The sequence below is a fragment of the Nycticebus coucang genome, chromosome 8 (assembly GCF_027406575.1).
Source record: "Nycticebus coucang isolate mNycCou1 chromosome 8, mNycCou1.pri, whole genome shotgun sequence".
In the NCBI taxonomy this organism is placed as follows: domain Eukaryota; kingdom Metazoa; phylum Chordata; class Mammalia; order Primates; family Lorisidae; genus Nycticebus; species Nycticebus coucang.
In genome coordinates this window covers 78,561,931-78,570,599 of record NC_069787.1, presented here as the reverse complement: position 1 = coordinate 78,570,599, position 8,669 = coordinate 78,561,931, and the positions used below count along the sequence as shown (strand labels likewise).

Here is an 8,669-nt window from a genome sequence, read left to right as displayed (position 1 = left end):
ATAATTATTATAAATTAAAAGACAAAAAATGAACAAAACAATAGTTCTATTCTGCACCAACTCATTCCACTTTGTTTATATTCCATATATCTTCCAGTTCTTCTAGATTATTAGTTCTTTAGAACAGGAAACAGAACACCACTCATGTGCCATGTACCTTCTTGGAGAAGAATACTTACCCTGCTGTGCCCCTTCTGTTGACACTCACTGATGTGATATCCTTCAAGCAAGTGTGCTTTCAGGGCATCCTGACCTAATGGGCATGTGACCTGTATACTCTGTTTTCCCACCATGGCATACTTATCCAGAGGAAAATAATCAAGGTCACTATTATAATGAGAGGGTCTCATCCATACCTACTTGCTACCACTGGCCCTCTCCCAAAAGCCAGATGTATAACTAAATGAAAGAGAAGGGCTTTGGTCAACTGTGTACAATGTCAATAGAATCAATGACTAGAGCCTAATGATCTGGCTGGAGGAGCTCAGGAAGAAAAATTGTCCAAAAGTTAGGTGCTAATTTCCCCCATTGGGTCTCTGGACACCACTTTTGGGAGTAAGAGTCCTTGAGAAGCAAGAACTCTAATGGAGGAACAATTCTCTTTAAGAAAGGATCTTTGTGCACAGGGGAGATAAGACAAAATGGGGAAAATGTCTTCTTGGAAGACAAGGGGATTAACCCTTATGTGGAAATGTCCTCATGGGACCTATCCTATAGGAATAGGGTCTTCATGATAGAAGGGCTCCCATAAGTATAAGATCCTGGGGCTTGGGCAGGCACTATTCCCTCCTCCCCCTCTGGGAGTGGGCAGCCCCAGGAGAGGGGAATAGCACTCCAGGAAGGAGAGGGAGTCAGCAGGAAAGGGATTGGGCTTCCATGAAGGACAAGGCATTCACTAAGGAACTGGACAAGAAGATTGAGGAGCCGAATGAGTGTAAATAGTTTAATAAAAACCAACTGCAGACACTGCAAAAATACTAAAGAAACCATTAACGAGAAGAGTAAAATGTGCAAGAGGTTCATTGTCCTGTTAGTGTTTGTGGAAACATGCATAGCCAATTTCATGACGTTATGGAACTCCATAGAATTGGTGCGAAATCGCCAGATACAAACTATTCTTGGGTAACCACATAGAGGTTATTTATTCAGTGGAGACTCTACTTGTAGCACTAAAGGTGCATTTTCCAGAATGCATTACAATATTGAGAGGAAATCGTGAAAGCCAACAACTTACCCAAGTATATGGCTTTTATGATGAATGCCTACAAAAGTATGGGAATGCCAATGTTTGGAAATATTTTACACATCTATTTGATTATGCTCCACTTACACCTTTAGGAGATGGACAAATATTCTGGCTCCATGCGGGCCTGTCTCCATCCATAGACACACTAAATCAAGTAAGAGCCCTGGATCACTTACAAGAAGTTCCACCTGAGGGCCATCGTGTGATCTATTATGGTCAGATCCAGATGATCATGATGGGTGGGGTATTTCATCCCATAGTACTAGTTACGCATTTGGACAAAACATTTCTGAAACACTTAACCATGAAAATGGTCTCATGCTGATTTCTCGGGCTTACCAGCTTATAATGGATGGAAGTAATTGATGCCACGATTGGAATATGGTGACCATTTCCAACACACCCAATTACTGTTGTCATTGTGGGAACCAGGCTGCTATCATAGAATTAGATGACACTTGAAAATATTCCTTCCTTCAGTTTGACCCAGCACCTCATCATGAGAGCCTTACATTACAGAGCATACCCAGACTACTTCCTGTAAATTCCTCCTAGGGAAACCTGCCTTTCTATGTGGAAGTATACCTGGCAAACAAATATATATACACACACACACACACACACACACACATATGGTTTACATATATATACATATATATAGACACACACACATGTAAAACAAGAGAAAACAGTAATCAGTGTGTTTCTGTATCTTCTGTATTTGTATCTGTAACTTGTATCTGTCTTAGCATGAAACCACATCATGGACCAAAATGTGCCATATTCATGAAGAGCATTTAGCATAATTTGAGACTAAAATTGAGCCCACTATGTTCTAGATGGATCAGGCTAATGGTTTGCCTGCTTTATTTGTAGTAACCATTTTCCTCCAGATTGTTGAAGCAAAAAAGGTAACTAACTGATTCATCTCCTTTTATGCTTACATGTAAATTTTAGTTATAGTGTTTAACTAAAAAGGATTAAATAGTTGTTTGATTTTTAAGAAAAATTCACAAGTAACTTCCACTAATCCATTGCCCTATATTTTATTGAAATGTGTAATTAACTTAACTGAAGAAAAGATTGGGGGAATATGTTGTCATAACATGCACAGAGATTTCCCTTCATTTAAACTAGATTATTGTCTTATGTTGATCTGTATATTTCTGTGTATGTCATGACAGTGTTTGTGTCCTATTTGGTGTACTGAGCAAATAAACTTTGCACTTTAAACAAAACAAACAAAAGGTATAGGATCCTCATGAAGAAAAAGTCCTTGAGGGGAAAGGTCCTCATGGGGAATTGTCCTCATGGATAAAGGTTTTAGTGAAGGAAGAATCTTCCCAATTTTAGAATCTCTATGGGAAAACTGTCTATGTGGAAAAGTTCCTTTCAATGAGTGATTCTTATGACAACTATTCCTCTACCAGGACCCTTCTTTCATGAGGTATCTTCTCTATGACAACCTTTCTAAAAAAGGGTGGGAGATGTGAGGATAAGAATACTGATTTCTACACTTAGGAAGAAAATCGGCAGACTTAATAATAGCAAATGTTCATTGAATACACACCGTGTACCAGCACAGCCAACCCTCCCTTTACAATAATAGTTCATTTAAGTCTTACAATAAACCCAGGAGGTTGGTACTATTACCATGCCCACTTAAAAAGGATAAAAGTAAAGAACTAAGCTAAGTAACTTGCCCAAGCCATACAGTTGGAAAGTGGTAGAATGAGAGTATGACGCTAGAACCCAGCTTCTGACACACTACACTATCAACAATAAGTCCAAAAATCTTTCCTTCAGAAAGGAATCAAAGGTTATATAACCCTGGTATCTGCACTCCAATGTTCATTAGACTTTATTACTCCCCTGTTTTGTTAACTCTGAAATATAACCTTCCCAGAACAGTAAATGATAAAGTTTATGGCATGCCTTTCAAAGACAGCTGGCAAGATAGTTTTTCTCACAACTAAGCTTCAGAAAAGAAGAAATCAACATTGCAATGGGAATTGGCTACTATTAAGATAAAAACAACAGAGTATGTCCTTGAAAGATTGGTAGGAAAATTTCAACTCCAAGAGCAGGTTTGAGTATCTATACATGTAGAAGGAAATTGCTAAGAGTTACTGATGACCAACAGCAGCTCCTATGACATGCAGAATTCCAATATGAACCCAAGCCTGAGACACTGGTGGAGGCCTTTCTGTGGGAACACCCATCACTTGCAACTAGACACTAGCCCAGGAGATTTACCTTTAGTTTTGGACAGTACTCCTGGGGAGTATAATTAGTACTGCCTAAATTATAGGCAGTACTTATTATAATTAGTATAATTTAGTACTGCCTAAATTATATATGTGCAGTAATAGCACATAAATTCTTATTTTCAAGTCTGCCCAACATGCCTTCTGAGACTCCTAACCAAACGAAACTTCTAGAGGTAAAGCAAAGAGAAGGCAGGTGGGAAGAAAACAAATGCCAGATGATAACCCAGAGATGTGAACTAAAGAGATTTTCTCTGGGCCACACCGATCACTGACCTTCAACAACTAAGAAAAGAATTAAGCTCAGGGTAAGGCAAATTAAAGATTAAATGACAGAGTATTTAAGGTTATAATACTGATTCTAAGTCATGGGTAGCTTCGGCTCAACATGGACCCCAAAGCCGTTCCCATAGAATAGCTAGTTGACTCCATGCAAAGATAAGCTTTAAATGAAAAGGAACCAGCATCAGACCTACACACTTAAAAACAGTAAAGCAGAAGGAAAACAACACAAAATAAATAGCATCCAGTAGAAAAGAGAAGAAGGCATTATGCAAATAATTCTTCAGAATATAAAAAATTTACACAAAATTACACAGAACTTTAAAAAAAAAAAGACTTCGAAAAGAGAAATAAAGCTCAAAAGAGATTATAAGATAATAGAAAGTGAACCAATAAAGCTCTAGTAGAAATACAAGAAAATGAAAACATTGTAGAGATAAAGTCATACTAGAAGCAACATGCTATTGACTATAAAACACAGCCAGATTGCTCGAATATGGTTCAGGTAATCAGTCAAACAAAAAATATTTAAAGGATTTTTAAGGGGATGACAAACCATAAAGCAAAGAAGAATCAATCAACACACACGCACACGTATATGTACATATATATGCATATATATACATATATGCCTAAATATATATATACACACACACATATAGATATATAAATTGGAATTCTAAGAAAGGAAAAAAATAATAGTAGAAGTAAATTTGCCTGGAATAAATAAATAATATATCCAGAGAAGTAATGCAGGTGGGAATTGACTACAGAGAATTCATTAACAAGTTCTATTCTAAAAAACTCCTGAACATTAAGGATAAAAATGAAATAAATCAGAGACTCAGAATTCCACTTCTGATTAAAGCAGACTCTGTAATTCAGTCCAATTTTCTAACCAGGGACTCAAGAATTAAAAACAAACAGAAATGAGGAAGTAAGAAAAGCTAACAAAAACCAAGAGAAACAAGAAGCAATTGAAACAGCCTAAAGGGGGTTAAGATAATGGAGTTCCCAGATATACACTTAAAAATAACAATGCTTAATATATTCAAAGAGGTGAAATACAAGATTGAGGATTTTGAAAGGGAATTAGGAATTATAATACCAAATTAAATCAAAATTCTTGAACTGAAAAACACAATTAGCTAAATCAAGAACATTATGTATAGGTTTAGACAATAATGAAAAAAGAAAGTTTAGAAAAAAGTATAAAAAGTGAGAGATGGAGGGAAAAAAGTACAGGAAAAGGATAAGAAAAGAGTACAGAAGACTGACATTAGACTCAAAGGACTAGGAAGACAGCTGAGACGCACACCGTTAAAGTGGCGAAAGACAGTAGTATCTATCTAGAATTCAATACTCAGCAAAAATATACTTGGAGGATAAAGGTGAGATAAATACAAAAATTCAGAGAATTCATCAGCAGCAGATCCAGATCACACTTAAGAAAATAACAAAGAATGTTCTCCAGACAGAAAGAAAATGATCCCAAATGGAAGCCTGGAGATGAAGCAAAGAATGAAGAACAACAAAAACTAACTATGTTCCAACTGAAATGCATGTTTTCTGTACTAAGTGACAATAATAGTAACAACTACTATTATTGCTAATATGTTTTATAGGGTTTAAAATATAGAGAGAATTAAAATACTCAACAACTCATGCAAGTTGACAGGAGGTTAAATGGAGTTAAAATTTTTAACGTTGTCCAGGAAGAGCATAAAAGTTTCAAGCAATATTAGACTTTGATAAGTCGAAGATCTGTTTTGTAATCTCTAGAGGTACTACCAAAATTTTATACCTGTGGTGCATCTTACAGGGGTATTTGCAAAACTTGGTAAATGTAGAATGTAAATGTCTTGGCACAGTAACTGAGATAATGCCAGGAAGGCTATGTTAACCATTGTGATGAAAATGTGTCAAATGGTCTATGAATCGAGTGTATGATGCCCCATGATCATATCAATGTACACAGCTATGATTTAATAAAAAAAAAAAAGAAATGTAAGGAATAAAATTTCTCTACTGAGTACAGTGAGAAAAATAGAAGATATACACAACCTTTTTTTTAACCCTGAACATAAAATAATAAAATATTACTTGAAAAAAAAATTAAAAGAAATGAATCAAATGAACATCTAGACAGAACAAGAAAGGTATATACAAATAGGCATGTGTGTGTGCACACGCTAAGAAGGGTTGGCTCTCAGCTTTATCCAAAGCAACCTATCAGTAATCTCAGCAGAAAATGGTGCGATATTCATAAATATCCAGCTAGTTCAAAATAAAGGAAGGTCTGACAATAATTGTATACCGACCCAAGTCATTCTTCAAATATAAATGAAACTGAGAAATATTCTGAAACATGCAAGAACTCAAGAAATCCAACACTTAAGAGCTTTTCATAAAGGTTATTAAATAATAAAATATATATATAAAGCAATAAATCAAAATAAATAAAAAATTAATGAAGTGCCAAGGCAAAGCTGATGATCTGTTTAAAAATAGAAAAGAAATTAACAACTATGGTAATTACAGTTAGAAAAAAAGGCTTCAGTATTATAAAATTTGACAACATTAAAAGTCTGAGAAAATATTTTATACATTTTTTCACTTTCTATAGCAAAAATTTCCAAGGATGCATCCCATAGTCAAACTATATTGTTCAAATGCTATCACAAATTCATAATTTTTTATAATACTCTTTTAGGAATGACATAATTTATAATAAAGGAATATTTACTGTAAGCACAGCTATTTCAGTTATAACTTATGCTGTGTTTTTAAGCAATTATTCTAAACTTCTACCTGTATAACTGGTTAGTTATTTATATATATACATGGAGAGATGTAGGAAGCAGTTTTCACCAGAACTTTATCAATTGCTTGTAGGTTTTGCTCTTTATCTCTAGGAAGTGGAAATTGGAAGAATTTTTACCTTTCTGTGATCTTTTCTCTATTGCTTGAATTTTTTTCTGATGAAAAAGTATAATTTTAAGGAATACTAAAAGTCATTTTTATAAAATAAAGAGAAACAACAAAATAAGAGAGGTATTTGAAATATACATATCAAGCAATAGTTAACATAAAGCAATCTAAATATCCACAGGAAAAAGACAAATAGTAGAGAATATGGGCAAAACACATGAAGAGTCATGTCTAAGAAAAATATCAAATATTAAAAAACAGATGAACAAAATGCTTTATTTCATTAATCAAAGCACGAAAATTAAAAACAGAAGTAAAATACAAATACGTATCAGATTGCTAAAAAACTGACACATCACCACTGTAGGTGAAGGTGGGAAAATGGTCTATCTGTGCATTATTAGTGTGTGACTCCTAGAATATTGCTTTTACACCCAGCTGGTATATAATTTGGAGGAGATGAGGTGTGTTGTGTAGTTTGAAATATAGTGAGTTCAGGCAAATCAGGACAGTCAAAAAGGATCATTTGGGACAATAAACATTCGTGCATAGGAACTCTTTTCCATGTTCTAGTTCTCTTCCAAAATATTCAATATTTCCTTTTATCACATGTTCCCTAAAGGAGTTTCTGCTACTTTACAGTGATTTTCAAAGTAATTTTATTACCTTAAGTCAACAAAAGCAACCAGAATTTTAATACAAAACTATCAAAGTATAAAATTACAAGTCACAAACTTCACTCCTAGCTGTGCACCCAAGAGAGATGAGTATATATGTCCATAAAGCCTTCCAAAATATATTTATAACAGTTTCGTTTATAATAGACAAAAGCAGAACAAAATCCAAACGTGCATCCAAAGGAGATTGACTAAACTATGGTTTATTTATACAGTATCATACGGCTAAATAATTCAAAAGAATGATCTGCTTATACATACCAGAACATGCATGAATCTTTCACATCTCATATGAGCAAAACAAACCAGACACACACACACAAAAAAAACACTATTTCCTTTAATGTGTATTTAGTTCTAGAATAGCCACAGTTAATCTACTATGAGAAATGTCAGAATAGTGGTTGTGTTGGGGAAGGGGACTATTGATTAGAAAGAGGCTTGAGAGTATTTTAAGGGGTAAGGGAAATGTTCTATACCTCAATCTAGGTGTTGTTTACTCTGGTATACACAAAAATTAAAATTCTTCTAGCTGTACATTTATAATTTCTTCATTTTAATTAAGTAAAATGTTCCTCCATAACACACTGTTGGCCTAAAAGAAAACCCATTTCCTCCCCCTAAAAGGAAGTGAATACTAGTTGCTACTCTATCCTCCAACCCTCAAGCCTTTTCCCATGACACTTAGTAGATTCCTGGTTTCTGGAGGCCACTATGGGCTGAGGAGTGTCTGAGGAGCTGTGTGGATTCAATCTAAGAAGAGAAAGGGGGACTGACCTCCTTTCATTACTTCGGGTGGAGCTATGCCGTTCAGTAAAACAGCACAAATGTAAAGGAGCTGTAAACTGCTTTCACTTCTCATTTAGGGAACAGATGAGGCGTGAAATGCGTTTCACAGGCACAAGTGCTGGAGGGGTGTGCTTAGCATGGTGCAATGTAGAACACTTGTTCCTCTTCCCTCTGGGATCCCGGATTATTTCTAAACATGGTTACTATAGGGGCAGGATGAAAAGGAGAGGAAGTTATAACTGGGTTATAGCTTTCATGTGAAAGCCATAAATTAGTTTCATAGTAGGGCTGAGTACATTGGATACTTTTTCTTCTATTCTTGAGATACTTTACTAAGAAGAATATGTACACAGCTATGATTTAATAAAAAAAAAAAAAGAAAAGAAAAGGAGAGGAAGTGATTTAGGAGGAGAAAGAAGAGACCTGCTGTCTTCCATCCTTGTGATAACGTCTTTCCTTCCTCTGCCTGACCAACTC

The 8,669-nt window shown here is 35.1% G+C and overlaps 1 pseudogene; it reads left to right on the top strand.

Annotated features, from left to right (window-relative positions):
* The first annotated feature begins 876 nt into the window (after nucleotides 1–876).
* LOC128591372 (serine/threonine-protein phosphatase 2A catalytic subunit beta isoform-like) lies at nucleotides 877–1,801 on the top strand (annotated as a pseudogene).
* Nucleotides 1,802–8,669: the final 6,868 nt, after the last annotated feature.